Source organism: Macrobrachium nipponense, chromosome 32, assembly GCF_015104395.2.
Source record: "Macrobrachium nipponense isolate FS-2020 chromosome 32, ASM1510439v2, whole genome shotgun sequence".
NCBI classification, from domain to species: Eukaryota; Metazoa; Arthropoda; class Malacostraca; order Decapoda; family Palaemonidae; genus Macrobrachium; species Macrobrachium nipponense.
In genome coordinates, this window is record NC_061094.1 from 59,408,917 (window position 1) to 59,425,019 (window position 16,103).

The window sequence follows — 16,103 nt, forward strand, 5'->3', positions numbered from 1 at the left end:
AGTGTACTTATAAAATTTGCAGTCATATATTCGAGATCTTGTTTTTTCTTTTTATTATTCAGACAAAGCGTCTTTGCAATAGGGAGTTTGCATAAATACATTAAGCCGGTTAAATAATAATAATAATAATAATAATAATAATAATAATAATAATAATAATAATAATAATAATAATAATACACACACATCATATATATATATATATATATATATATATATATATAAATATATATATATATATAAAGAGAGAGAGAGAGAGAATCTCTCAGATGGGATAATATAAAAGATAATATGTAGGCAAGATCTCTAAAGATTCAGTCATATTTTAATATCAAACTCTCTCTCTCTCTCTCTCTCTCTCTCCACAGCAAGTATTGCTCGAACAGAATAATGTGTTTGATACCATGAAGGCGAACTTACTATAAAGACCTAAAGTTTGATATTTCCAAATATTAAATAACTTACCACCCTCAATTCTTTCTCTACTTGAGAGAGAGAGAGAGAGAGAGAGAGAGAGAGAGAATTATTCTAAATACACCTCAAGGCGAGTGTTAGTGAACTTGCTTGCAAAGGTGAAGTGGGGTGGCAGGCGTCTGCCAGAGGTTACCAATGTAGGAAGAGGTTGAGGGAGGGGAGGGGAGGGGGGGGGGAAGGGGAAGGCCCTGGTGGGAGAGGAAGGAGGGAGGAGGAGGAGGAGGGGGAGGGAGATTGCCAAGGACGGGTAAGTGAACGCATCAGCACCCCCACTAGCAGTATCTCTCTCCCGCCCTCACCCTCCACCCTCCCAGTCATCCTCCTCCCCCATCCCTGCTTCTCCCTCCCTCCCTCCACTCCTCCCCCTCCTCCCAGCCAAAAACTCCTGAGGTAGCAGCTCAGCTCCTTCCTGAACACCACCGACGTAGTCGTCGGCCGTTGCTACAACTCGCAACCGCACACGGATCGTCTAAAACCTCTTCATCCAACCTCTTTTGCAACCTCTCTGTTCCTCAAGTTAAACTCGACTGTCCAATTTCATTTATTATGAATTAAACTCCATAAACAATGAATTTAATACACCTTTTGACAGGGCACAAACATCAAAACTATTGTTGGAATTAATAATATTTACGAGTATGTTACTTTATTTAGATTACTTGCTATGGTACATTTTGTGATTTTCACTCATCTGTTCCATCCTAAACTTTCACTAAATTAGTTACTTTAACTAATATGTTTTACATTTATCTATCTAAACACAGTATATATATATATATATATATATATATATCTATATATATATATATATATAAGATACGACTTGACTTGTGCCATCAAAACTATAAGATCTTACAACACTTTGGGACTAACTGAACCACCCTTGCAACGACAAACCTCACCAGCCCAACCAAACCTCATCTTCAAACCAGCGAGCATGAACCCCACTGTCTGTCAGTCTTGTCTGTATGTCTGTCTGTACCTACCCCTCGGCTGCTATAACCTAGACCCGAGAGAGAGGCTTCTAAAAAGGTTTCCCTTAGCCAGACTTTCTCTCGTTATTCCAGCAAAGAGACTTTCAGAGTTAAAATAAAACACACTCGTAAATACACTCTCCCAGATTCCTTCTCTTTTTTTTCTAAGACTTTCTTCTAAAGGAAAGAAAGTGTTTTTAGTTTTTTTTTTTTTCACCCCTTATAATTTCTTTCTGAGACTTGTTTTAATTTTTTTACTCCCTTGTTTATATTTTTTCTGAGACTTGTTTCTAAATAGTTTTTCGGTTTTGTTTTTTCCTCCCACTTATTCATAATATTTTCTGAGACTTTCTTTATGAGAGAAGATTTTTTTTTCTATTTTCTAACTTTCCTCTCTCTTATCAATATTTTATTGAGAATAGAAAAATATATATTTTATATTTTCCTTCCCATAGCATACATTTTTTTCAGACTTTTGAGAGAAGAAAGTTTTCTTCTCTTTTTATATTTTTCTGCCTTTATTTATACTTTTGAGACTTTCTTCTGAAGAAAAGAAAGTTTTTAATTTATTTTAATTTCCGCGGCCCTTACAACTTTTTTTATGAGACTTTCTTTTAAAGAAAGGAAAATATTTTTCTAACTTTCTTCTAAAGAGAAAAAAGTTGTTCCTTTTTATTTTCCTCCACCTTATCATTTTTTCTGAGACTTTCTTCTAAAGAGGAGAAAGTTGTTTCTTTTTATTTTCTTCCGCCTTATAATTTTTTCTAAGACTTTCTTCTGAAGAGACCAGTTTTCTTTTATCTTTTTATTTATTCTTTTTTTTTTCGAAAGGCGCTGCTCAATCGAGTCTTGCTATAACTACTTTTCTTTTCGTTCTAAGTTTAGAATAAGACTAGTGAATGGAGAATCTTTTTTTTATCTTAAAATAAAAATCAAATCTTATGATTAACTAAAGCCTACGAGATATTATACTTTTTTCCTTCAGTTAAGAAAACAACCAAATCATGACCTTGAATAAATGAATACGTTCCTTCCTATATTTTCAATAAATTCTATATTTTTTAAACTAAAAAAATACTTAATATATATATATATATATATATATATATATATATATATATAATATATATATATATAAGTATATACGTATATATATATATATATATATATATATATATATATATATATATATATATATATATATATATATATGACGAAAAACAACCTACCTAATCCACGCTAACGTTTTAGTTTCAATTTCTAAAAAAAAAAAAAATCATAATACAAAACAAATTAAATGCATACATACAAATTGGCCTATATCTTACGAATTAAATATATATAGGCCTATACATAATATATATATATATATATATATATGATTATGAATAACAAATGGATACATATATATAGGCCAATATATAACAAATTAAATATATGAATATATAGGTCTATATATAATTATATAAATACATATAGGCCTATGTATAACATTTAAAAAAAATACATACATACAGGCTAATCTATAACAAATAAAATAAATACATGCATATAGTCCTATACACAACAAATGAAAGACTGAATAAACACAAAGAAACAGCAATAAATATAAATAAATCAATAAGTTCACCGCAAATAAACATAATGGTACGTAATTTATCTTTCCCTTTTTGCAAAGTAAGAAGACGCCATTTACCATTATATTAAAAACTCAGATCAAAATTACCTAAAACATAAGCCTACGCTTTTCAATCACGAATCCTTTATAAACCTCTATGAAGGATGGACAGTTACAGCGATACAAATCCATAAACTTGTAAACAAAACAAAACAAAAAACTGGAGGAATGTGCATAAAGATAGTACGAGAGCAGAAGATACGTCCCCAAATAAATCTAGAAAGAATGGAGGAATAGAAATACAAGAATGTGAGAGAGCAGGAGGATGAGGAGGAGGAGGAGGAGGAGGGGAGAAAATAGGATGGTAGGAGTCACGCCCCCGTGCAATTTGAGTGTGAGGAATGGAAGGAGGACGAAGGAGGTTGGGAGAGAGGGAGGGATGGAGGGAGGAGGTAGTTCCCAAAGGTGGAAACTTGCTCACGTTTAGAGAGCTATAGCGGCCGAACCCAGCCCAGGCAAGAAATGGGAGGGGGAGGGGGAGGGGCGCTTCTATTATCTTGCTTCTTATAGACAATGGATTATTTTGATAATCCTCGTGTTATTTTTAAACGAAGTAGGCCTACGTAAATGGAATTTCAACCAAGTATCTAGGCCTAGGTGGAATCTAACCAGCAAGCATCGTACCATAACAGCTGTATATAAACATATGTCTAAAGAAATTTGACATATGTCAATACATCTAAAAGTATCAGAAGAAATTGCTTAAAAACGTTCTAATATCTTCCTTCGCCAGACACCTCTACTCATAACGAACTAAAACCAACAAAAAATATGAATAGTATTCAAATTCACACGCTGTCCTAGGCCTACGGGGAACCAGTTTAAGAAATAAAAAAAAGTGCACTTACAAACACACATACGAAACAGTCCCAAACCCGTCAAAGTTGACAGCTTGTCTGTAACAATAAGAGAGAGAGAGAGAGAGAGAGAGAGAGAGAGAGAGAGAGAGAGAGAGAGAGAGCCGGTTTTAAAAAAAATGTGCACCCACAAACGCATACACGAAACCGTCCAAAACCGCCAAAAATGACAGTCTAGTCTGTACCGCCAGGAGTAGACTGAGGTCGGGAGAGAGAGAGAGAGAGAGAGAGAGAGAGAGAGAGAGAGAGAGAGAGAGAGAGAGGGGGGGCGTCGTCTAATACTCGAACTTACGAACGATCAAAGCCATGTTCTTTGAACTTGACCCAGAGAGCAGAGGAAGGAACTCTCAACAGCGATACTTACCGATACTTACAGGGCGTCATTTGTTGCAATTTCGGAAATTGTATTGGTTGACTATTGCGATAAAAGACAAAGGAAAGGGGGAACGAAATAAAAGACTTGGTTTTCGAAAATAAAATACAAAGGAATTGGTTTTCGAACAAATAGTTTTGAGCTAAGGCGGGCAAAATGGTGATGCGAAGGAGCAATGGGGTTTCGTGGAAATATAACTAACAGAGTTTTTAGTTATGGTTGTTTTAGATTTAGGCGCATATGTAAACTCTTAGAAGCAAGAAGAGTATGTAAATGTATATACATTATTTATTACGCATATATTTCTACTTGTAGTTTGATTTCTACTTGTAGTTTCAGTGATATTACATATAATAAACACACACAATGCATTCAAATTAGCTAAATTGGGAGGTTTGTGGGAAATCCAATCAAATATTCGCTAGCTTTTCCATATCAATTTCTGACCAATCTTTATTTGAATTACTGTTTCCTGTTACTCTTTCATTATCATTTAAATTTATATATGGATGTGAAAGAAAACATAACGTATAAAAAAAATGAGGATTTTCCCCTTCCAAGCATCGTCCGCAGACCGCTGCATGATCGTTGTACCTTTGGCACGACTCCAGCCAAGCACCAAGAGCAGCCTCTTGTCTCGAGGAAACGGCTCCGAGGCGACTTTCTCTCTCTCTCTCTCTCTCTCTCTCTCTCTCTCCAGTCCAATACTTAATATGACAATTTGCAAACAGCCATATAAAACAAGTTTCTCACACAGGTATGATTTTTAATTCCTACTATTTTGCTCCGTAAAGGCCCGTAGGACTTGCTTTTCATTGTCTGATACGACATAATATCCATTTTACATAGGCCTACATGACAATGACGTTTTGTCATGCAAATGCCTACACAAATATGACTTTCCTTTCATAAGGGTTCAGGTTACATGGCTTCCGCTCAGAGTATAATGCCACGTTAGCATTGAATAGGCCTACATCGCGTGATTTTGCATAAGCCTAAATTATATGATGTTCGTTCTGCAAGGACTTACATGACACGAGTTTAACTTTGCATAAGCCAAAATATTATATGTCTCCTAAGCTTACATTACAAGCTTACATTTGCAATCGCGTGCTGACATAATAGTAACTTTGCAAAAAAAACTATAAAAAAACTAAACTTTTTAGGCTTAGAGTACACTTTTTAGGCCTGTAGTATATTATGTTTATTTTTCAAGAATATCTATGGCACGAATTTAGCTGTACACAAATCAATCAGAAAATAACTTTTGGGTGCTCTCTCTCTCTCTCTCTCTCTCTCTCTCTCTCTCTCTCTCTCTCTCTCTCTCTCTCTCTCTCTCTCTCTCTCTCTCTCGTGAGTAATTCAAGTTAGGCCTAGTTGCAACATAAGAGCATCAAAACGTATCAGATCGAATCACTTTTTTCAAGTGACATCGGCAAATGTCAGTTCGAGCAACGCTTCAAAACGACATGGCCAAGCGTTTATTTAGTATATATAAAGAGTTCTAACTATGGTCATAGGCTGCCTAGCCTATCGACATTTAACTTTAGCCGACGTAAGCATAAAGACATTTCTGTTTCCACCCCTACAACCCTACGCCCTTCCCCCGAGGGTAGGGGCTCAGCCACGAAGGAAATAATCAAAACATTTACAGATAAATAGAAAGACTACTTCATTCTCCAGCGCAGTCATCAATCAAAACCCACAAACACTTATTAAGGGGCGATATCGAACTCCACAAAAACAATGGGGGGAATTAGACTCATGTCTGCTCTGAGTTTATCACAAACATGACAACGCCTTAAAGCTGTGTCCTCACGTGTCGTGTAAACATGAAGTCAACATATGTCAGCAACATGTTGCCCACACATTACAAACAGGTTGGATACAAGTCAGCTACTTGTCGGGACTCCTAATCAGTGCGTTGTATGATTATCCAGCATTTACCAAACTCCACACATGTCACAGATGTGTCGGAAACTTATCGCCCATATATCACAAACAGGTCGGATACAAGCCAACGACTTGTTGGCAATCCTTTGTACAATAAGCCTACCCAGCGTTTGCCAAACTCCACACGTGTCAGAAACATATATCGACATGTCGCCCACGTCATAAACAGGTTGGGTACATGTCAACGACTTGTTGGCAATCCTGACCAGTGCTTCATACGCGGATTCGCCTATCCGCCATTCGCGAAAGATTCGTTTACCACTTGTGGTCGTCGACCTGTTTGCAGCCTGTTGGTGACATGTATATAGCAAGTTTCCTACAAGTGCTTACAACATAATTAACCGTCGTCCTTAAACACTTGAAGGAATCACTTAATATTCGATAATCCTTCCCCCCACCATCGGCACGATATACTTCCAACGATGTATTTACAACCCATGGCGTGTTCCTCCATGCTTGTTCCAAGCAATCTCTTCCCTCCCAAAATCTTTTATCTTTTATTTTTTTTTATCAATTTCCAGTCACGAAGCCGGCGAACTTGACGCTACTAGCAATTAAATCGCTGTATTCCCAAAACGGCTGTTGTCAGGCAATCATGTTGAACTGGTTAAAACGTCAGGCTTTCTCATATTTTTTTTAAGGAAAGGTACTATTTCCAGATGTTTATCTTGCCCGTGATTTAAGCTAGGGCCTGTTGCTAAAGATATAGAAACTTGCAGACGTCTCCAGTCGTTATTATTTATTTATTTGGCACTATACGATGATAAATTATATATATTAACACATACATTTATTATATATACATATGCATTATATATGTATATATATATATATATATATATATATATATATATATATATATATATATATATATATATATATATATATATATACGATATATATATCAACTTACAACGTTACGTTGCAACTACTTTCAGCAAAAATATATATTTGTTATCGATTAAAACTCCTATTACAACACCGTAACAATTATTCTACCACACACGGTAAACCAAAAAAGGCAACGTTTGCACAATCGTACATCAACAGCAAACGAGAGAGAGAGAGAGAGAGAGAGAGAGAGAGAGAGAGAGAGAGAGAGAGAGAGAGAGAGAGAGAGAGAATCACTGCATTTTAACAAAAAAATTAAAGAACCCCAAAATACGTAATATTTCCAGTTACATAACCTGCGAACTCCCTTCGTCACCTCTGGTTAATGATGAAAGTGTTTAAAATCAAGCAATATTTAACTTACGGGTTAATGTGTTCCTTTTATTAGAGAGAGAGAGAGAGAGAGAGAGAGAGAGAGAGAGAGAGAGGTAATCAAGTCAATGTACCTATATGCTTACACAAACTAAAACATTAAAAAGTTAGAGCAAGTAATTTTCTTCATAAAATTACAAAATAAAACAAATATAATTCACAGCTTTAAAGACACTAGGCACGATCCCAAGATCCCTGAAAAGGAACGTGGAAAAACTAGATGCTGAAGTAGCTCCAGGACTCATGCAGAAGCGTGTGCCACTAGAAACAGCGCATATAGTAAGAAAAGTGATGGACTCCTACGGAAGCAAGATGCAACCCGCAGCCCCACACTATAAAAACCACCCAATCGAATAGGATGACTGCAACTGGCCACAAAATAAATAAATAAATAAACAATAAATAAAATAAATAAAAAATAAATAAATAAATAATAATAATAATAATAATCTATTGAAGGTAGGAGACCCTCTCTTAAACCATGTTTTGTTTAAAAGATGATGGCATCATCCAGTGGAAATTTGAGTTTTATATATTGGTCTTTTTCAATTCTTCTTATTATTCCTTATTCTCATCTAGGGCGTGATTGATTTGCTAATAGCCCACTGTTCCGGGAATTGCCCCACGGCGCCGCCTACAGTTGGGTATGACAACGATGCGATTTGTTGGAAGAGGATACTCCTGCCCAACGCTCAGGAAGGCGCCCATCCATAATCATGCCAAAAAATGTCCACAATAACCAGGATTAACTCGGAACGGACCATTTTAGTCCTAATTTATTGGTATTATCGGATAAGGCCTGCAGACCACCGGTCGCCTCCCGCCTCTTAGAGGGCCCTACAGCATCGGGAAGGGCAGTGACCCCAGCCTTAAACACCACTCAAAGAGACTTCACTCCTCCCGACGGTGGCACGTAGGGCAGCCTGCCCGCCGGCACCATAGCGCCGAATCGAATACGGAACCAATCAGGTGGCCCCTGGCCCAATACTATGCTCCCAGGCCCTCCAGCGTCCCGCACAGCGAAAAGAGCAGTGCGAGCTTCCACCTCTGCCAAGACGGCTTGAACTTGCAGGGAACTTAATCCTCTGTTTTCACGCCCAATGGAAAACAACGCAGCGCCCATTTTTTTTGTTTTCCCAGACAGAGCACCCACTGGGACACAATCAAATTACCGACCGAACGGACCCCATTCCAACTCAGTTCACACGCTCACCTTTCCCTTGAAAATGAAACCGATGATACGGTTTGGAAAACGTTGGAATTCCGTTACTAAGATTGTTGTTAATCACTTTTGTTATCAAAATAACGAATAAATTAGTATTTTGTTTTAGAAAAAACATTTCTTTAAACCAAGAATAGGAACAATCGGGCCAGCTATTAGCAAAATATGTCAGATCCCAGCCCTTGATGAGAAGAGAACTAATAAGAAGAATATTGAAAAAGACCATATATAAAATCCATTCCCACTGATGCTGCCATCATCTTTAAACAAAATAATAATAATAATTAATGAATTTACACTCCCTGCAATTCTAAAATGAAGGCTAATTTGAACAAAAATTAATTCAAAACATAAAGTTCAATAATGCAACTCATTTTCATGAATTGTACTGTAAAAATATCATTAGTTTACTTCCGACAATAGTTTTAAGTGCTCCTAATAGTGTGGCTATTAATCAACTCTGTCTCTGAATAATTTGTTCTTGCTAATATCTGTTACGTCCTTTTTGAGCATCGCATATCCCAAGGCTAATATACTTCCTCATGTTACGAAAAGCCGTGAAGCTTTCAACAAAACTTCATTAAATCAAGAACTTCTTTGACCAGGAGGCATCTCCCTCTAAATCCTTCCTTGCTCGTTTTCTCTTTAATGTAAACATCTCAAGGAGTAAATAAATAAAAAAATAAATACAAGAATAACTTTCCTAGCAACCTAAGAACACTGGCTTACAAAGATCTTGTCATTTCATTCACTGTAACAACCAGGATTAATAGTGTACTATATTAATCCTGGTAACAATAATAAAGATATATACCTAAGCGTCGAATTTCTACTGCAAATTCTTAAAGATTCCTGACAATTCTCAAGAACACTGGGATAATAAAAAATAAATTAATCATGGACGCATCAAATTGAAATACGTCTTGCCTCTTCCACACACTAAGTGATGTTGTCCCTAGTCAGCCAGACGACCCAGGACAAAATCTAAGTAGTTTTCATAGTAGATTTCTGAACAGGATAGAAGAGCACTGCTGAAGTACAGAAAGTAAAATCGTCACAGCGAAGCCTTTGGAGATGTAAATGGAGCTTCTGCAGTCTGTGGAGCCCCTGGCCAGGCAGACAGACGCCCAAGGAACAAAAATCTGCTTGATCTTTCAGGTAGTAATTCTTTTGGAAGGACGAGGACGGGACGGGGACTGAAATACAGAAAGCAGAATCATCACAGCTTATAAGTCTTTGGAGATACAAAGGGATCTCAAGCAGGCTGTTGGCCACTGGAAGAATTATAGTGACTGCTTTGGTGTCACAGTGACAAATGTGGAGGTCCTGAATGGAACTAATTCTAGGCCAATTTATGCCCATATAGGCCTAAGTACGGAATCACTTGGGTGGATGAGCAGCCTCTTAGCCTGACAAAATGGATGACAGTTGAATTCCAAATAAATATTATGAGAAAATATAAAACGGCGTTGGAACAACATTTTTCCACTGCAAGAAGGAGCCTGCTAAACAGCATAACCTATGTGCACACCATGGGGAAAGAGTGGTTCTCAGGTGGAAACCATATATCTATAGTATTATATATAATATATTATATCTATATATATATATAATATATATATATATATATATATATATTACACTCACACACACGCATATAGGTAATTAGGCTGGTACATTATTTCATTAAAACTTAATCCCATTACGAATTAAGATAAAAAGGACATATTACTACACAAACATTTACATGAAATAAAAATCCCCGTAACCTAATCTCTTGTAGGGGCAATGCGAAAAAAACTTAATTCAATTAATTATTAACCAAAAGCTTTTCAGATCCATTTTCTCGACAAACGATTACGTAAATCACATCAAAACGGAACTCGGGACATTTCAAAAGAGATAAATAAATGAAATAAAAGAGCGTTATCTAGACCAAGAAGATAAGCAAACTGATCCCGTCCATTTACATGATTATGCATTTAACATGACAGTTTCCCGGATCAGCTGTTCGAATCGACTCTGAGAAAAATTGGCTTGGCAAATCCTCTTTTCGACGAAGATAAGGGGAGGCCAAGACTCTCCTCTCCTCGCCGGTGACGCAGGATCACCGAAAACTGGGGAGGTTTCTTCTTATCCACTGCAGGACAGATACCTGTTTGTTCTTGTTGCCATTTTTTGTTGGTCCTCACAAAGCCACGGCAAGACCTGGACAGTGTTCGTTGTTTTTGTTAGTTCTTGTGTTATTAATAACAAAGACAGCTCTGGTTGTTTATGTTCGTTTTTGTTATTCCCCAATTTCTGGACAGATCTTGATTGTTCTCATTACAGTTTTTGTCATCAATAACAAAGATAGCCCCGTTATAGCAAGATACATTGCTCATAAGAGCAGCCTGTCTTAAGACACTCAAAAAGTTCCTCGTTGGACGAGTCGCGCTCGGCTACCAATCCGGTGGTCCGAAGTTCGATTCTCGGCTCGGCCAACGCGGAACCAGAGGAATTTATTTGTCTGGGTGGATAGGAAATTCATTTCTCGATATAATTGGTTCGGATCCCACAATAAGTAAGCTTAGGTCCCGGTTAGCCTAGGTAACCAATTGGTTTCTAGGCCACGTTAAAAATTAAAAATATAATAATCCTTCGGGCCAGCCCTAGGATAGGGCTGTTCATCAGCCTCAGTGGTTCTGGTAAAATTAAGATATACTTAACTTAAGACCCACTCAATCATTCAATCGGCCCTGTTTGAACCTTTTTAAAAAAAAAAAAAAAAAAAACTGACGACATGGCTAAGGGGAGAGACAAACTAAAACTAACCCCTTATCTAGACCAGGCCTGAAGAAAACAAAAAATAGGAAAAGAAAAAAAAATAATAGAAGCGTTATATACTCTTGCCTCTCGAAGAAAGAGAGAGTATATGCCAGGAAATACCATAGATATTCTTAAAAGTATATAGCGCAGCTTTTACATAAGTGAAACATAAATAAAATGTCTCAAATGATTCCTTTCTGAAATTTTCATCCTTAAAGATTACAGGTAAAAGAATTTCCCCAAGAAGAATCACCAAGAAACCTGTTTCCATGTAAAATTTAGTTCCAAGTCACTAAATTTACTCTTTAACAATATCCACAAAACGTAAAATTCAGTGCTTGCATAATATGAAAATAACAGCTCAAAATAAATGATAATCAAAGAAAACATAAAATCTTCCGCTATCACTTTCTTAGCCTCTTTCTGTTCCAGTGTACAAGACATTTACCAAAAATTAATCTTACATAGATAACCTTTACGAACCGAAAGATCTTCCACCACCATACACTTTATGGGATCCCCAAACCCCAACACCCGTAGTGGGGGGAATGCACCGCTCACATCCCCACTTCTTCCCCAACCAATGGGGGGAGGGGGGGAAAGACATACACCTCCAAACCAGGATATATACATGCGACAGTTTTCCCAAAGATAAGATCTAACATTACGGCTCTTAAATCGCGAAAGCTTCATTTCCCCCTCCCCCTTAAAACCCCCGTTCCCCGTTCCACCTTCCCCATGTCCCAATCCCCAACCCCCCTCCCACGGTCGTACTAATGATCAAGACGTGTTTTCCCTCCTATTCCGTGTCATTAGCCATTATTTAATCTGCAGAGAGCTTTGGAAATCTACCCGGGCGTCTGTGGACTCGGTAAATGTACGTACGGGAGAGAGAGAGAAGAGAGAGGAGAGAGAGAGAGAGAGATTGCCTTTCTAGGCTAGATGGAATAGGGGATTATAGCTTACCAATAGGGCTTTTGGAAACAAAACAGAGTGACAAAAGAAAATCCTTACTTTATTTAATTCATTTGATTTTGGACTCAGCCGCGGGATTAACTGACTATACAGTCTAATGCCTTGGCACCAAAACAATATGACAAAAACATAACAATTCACTAACATTTTCTTTTAATGGTGATACGAAAGTTGGAGAGAGAGAGAGAGAGACGAGGGATCCGGTGAGAGAGATGGAGGAGAGAGTGAGATGAGAGAGAGAGAGAGAGTCTCGATTACCATGTTAATCCAATGCATGCCATGGTGTCTTTGTCCCATCCGGCCTTGAACACTCAGGTTGCCCCAACCATTATATATATATATATATATATTAGTTAATATATTATATATTATATATATAGATATCTATATATATATACTAAACATGCTTGTATGGCCTATCATATTGGTGAGCAAGATTTTCTTACAAAATGCCACAAAAGTAGTACTATTAAAGTTTCCTCTGAACATACTAGTACCTGCCCTATCAGGATGACTGTTCCAGACATACACGCACAACTTCACATGGAGAAAAGGTGATGGTGAAAGCTATTTACAAGAAAGCCATACAGGCATAGCCTAAAACTATAGTTCGTTTTTGGGAGGAAAGAAGACTTACAGAAGAGAATTATCGGTAAGTATCCCTAGAATTGTAGACAAGATACACCTCTTCTCCCCATTCCCCGCTCTTTGCCTGGATCCTATAATAAACCTAACAAATTTGTTAACATTTAAGGGCCGAGTTAGGGGGGTAAGGCCACCAGTGCACCTCACGTGGTGCACAGTAGGCATTAACTATAATAAATTGTTTTTGCGGCGTCCCTTAAGTCCATAGCCACACCTACTCTTAGAAAGAAGCCATGTCCTTACCTCTAATTCTACTTCCTTTTTCTTAAATTTTGCTGTCCAACATCTCCATATGATTAATAATACAAATGTCATACTAAACCATGAAGTCTGCCTGCCAAGACATAATCACCTAATATTATACGTTAGGCCTATGAGCTGTTGTGGGGATGGAGGGGGGGGGGGGGATTAGCCTATTATGAGATTACCTCCCTAGCCTACCTGTCCTTCTTCAATTAGCTTATTTACTCTGGCTACAAATAAAATAGGCTTGGGGTATATTAACAAAAGTCGTTGGAGTACATCCTAGAATGTTTATACTCATATGTTTACGTATGTTATAAATATTTTTATATATATATACGGCTGACAATATATAAACATATAATCATGCAAAGATATCAACTCTACGGTTGCTAACTACCGTACAACATAATATTCAGGTATGTTCGTCTGTATATAAACCATTTGTATAAGGCCGTAAGATGAATTTAAGGTGGATTAATATTAGTGATAATCCATAAACACAAAACTCCATAGACTTGAAGTTTTGTGTTGTTCTTGGGCAAAACAAAAACAACTTCTCGAAACTGTTAAATTATGTTTGATGAAACAGCTTTTAAAAAGTTATATGCAAGTAAATACAAAAAATGTGCAATTAAGGAATTAAATAAATGAATAGATAAAAATCCATGCATTAGCTGCATTTGAAACTTCGCTGCCAAAGTAAACTATAAAAAAAGTTATGCGTTAATGTAACTTTTATTAAAAACGTTATATTATGTTAACATAATTTTTCTTTTAAAGGCCTTATTAATTATATAACTTATTACACAAACTTCCATAAAACAACCTAATTCAAATCAAAACTTACGAAAAAAAACTTGTAAACTTTTCGCACTTACCATATGCGGACAGGTAAAGTAAGTTTGACCCGACGTCGAACTGCCTTGTGTTGTCGAGCAGTTTTTTTTTTTTTTCTTCTTCTTTTAATAAAACTCAAACTGCGACTTGGCGACGAAAGCGACAATTCTCCCGTTCAATGCCAATTTCGCAAGCAAAAAACACCCACTTTTTATTCTCGTATATCCGTTAATGGGCACTGTTGTTTGATAATTCTCACAAAGCGCAAACACTACCTTACATCACAACGTCTGGAGCACCACTGAAGTCGAAACTGCCTCTGCCGACCTGCCGTTCTGCCGCTGGGGGTGTCCAAAATCCCCGCCGGCGGGGGGGCTTCCCTAAGAGTTGCCATTTTTGTTTGAGATTTCAACACGGCCAAATGCTCTTGGAGAGAGAGAAAAAAAAAAAATATTCGTTATGTTCAGATATTTAAGCATTTTTTGCCTCCTTAATAATGTGTATTTCGTATATGCGAAAGAAAAGGACTTCACTGTTGGAAAAGTACGTCTGAAAACTATCAAGTACGTCGGTTTCAACGCGATAAATACGTCTGAATTTATCACATATACATCGGTTTCAACACGACGAAATGCACGCATGAAGAGAGAAATATTCGTTATTTTTAGGTATTCGAGCATTTTTTGGGGGGGTCTTATTAATCTATATTTCGCCAAATACGTCGGCTTTTACGTACATAACTGAATTTATTTTTTCAAAACATTTGTATAGGTGTTTGATTATAAACAGGTAATCCTGGCATATTTGTATTTGGTCAGAACTGATATTTTAAAACAAAGTAGTGAGGACTATGATAGCGAGGACCCGATAATAGTTAAAATCACACAGAATATATATATATATATATATATATATATATATATATATATATATATATATATATATATATATATATTCTGTGTGATTTTTAATTTAACTATTTATCGGGTCCTCGCTCATCATCCTCCACATACTTTATGTTTTAAAAATATTGTATTTATATATATTATATATATATATATATATATATATAAAATACGATAACTTTTTAACTGATATGAATAAAAAGGGACTTCGTTAATTTCAGTAAAATGTGACTTTATACAATTATCATAAACATAATCATGTGATATTTTTGACAAATGATTAAAATAATAAATGTTATAAGATCTGTTAAAGACTAACCCCGTGCTTTACTACAAAATATAATAAAGTTTATTCTCAATAAAGTGCCCTTACATAAAATTCATAATATATTTCCTGATAACATTTGCAGGCGCCCCATATACTGGAAAGTACTCACAACTAAAGTATAATAATAAATTATAACGTACGTTAATACATGCAGAAATAAATGAAAAATAAACTTGAATTTATGAATTTCAGTGCCACTCGAGGTATTCAAGCCCTAGACCCAATTTGCTCAGGAAATATTTGAAGTTTGTGAATGAAACATCATTGATTAAGAACTCTCTGAGTTGCCGGTTTCCTATTTTTTCTTTATTTCCGTTTTCTCTTTAATTTCAAATATACTAATTTAATCATTCCTAATTTTTGTAAAAGGGAGAACTAGGTTGAGAGTGTTTGCTCTCTCTCTCTCTCTCTCTCTCCGTGTTTTTTTTATTTTTTCTTCCGGACCTCAGCAAGTCTTCTATGATGAGCTTGCAAGCACCTGACGGTCTTACGCCATAGCTGCTGCCCACGACAGTCGACTAACCTCTATTAATATATTTCAGGACTTTAATGTCATCAGAGGCTC

At 36.5% G+C, this 16,103-nt stretch overlaps 1 protein-coding gene across 2 annotated transcripts in view; it reads right to left on the reverse strand.

The window, feature by feature from the left end:
• The window catches only part of LOC135207521 (uncharacterized), a 275,961-nt gene extending 261,350 nt beyond the window's left edge, over nt 1–14,611 (reverse strand). For both annotated transcript variants that reach the window (XM_064239343.1, XM_064239344.1), the window contains exon 1: nt 14,347–14,611. The gene's annotated coding sequence lies outside the window, so the exon portion shown is untranslated. The remainder of the gene's footprint in view (nt 1–14,346) is intronic.
• Between the last annotated feature and the right edge of the window lie 1,492 nt (nt 14,612–16,103).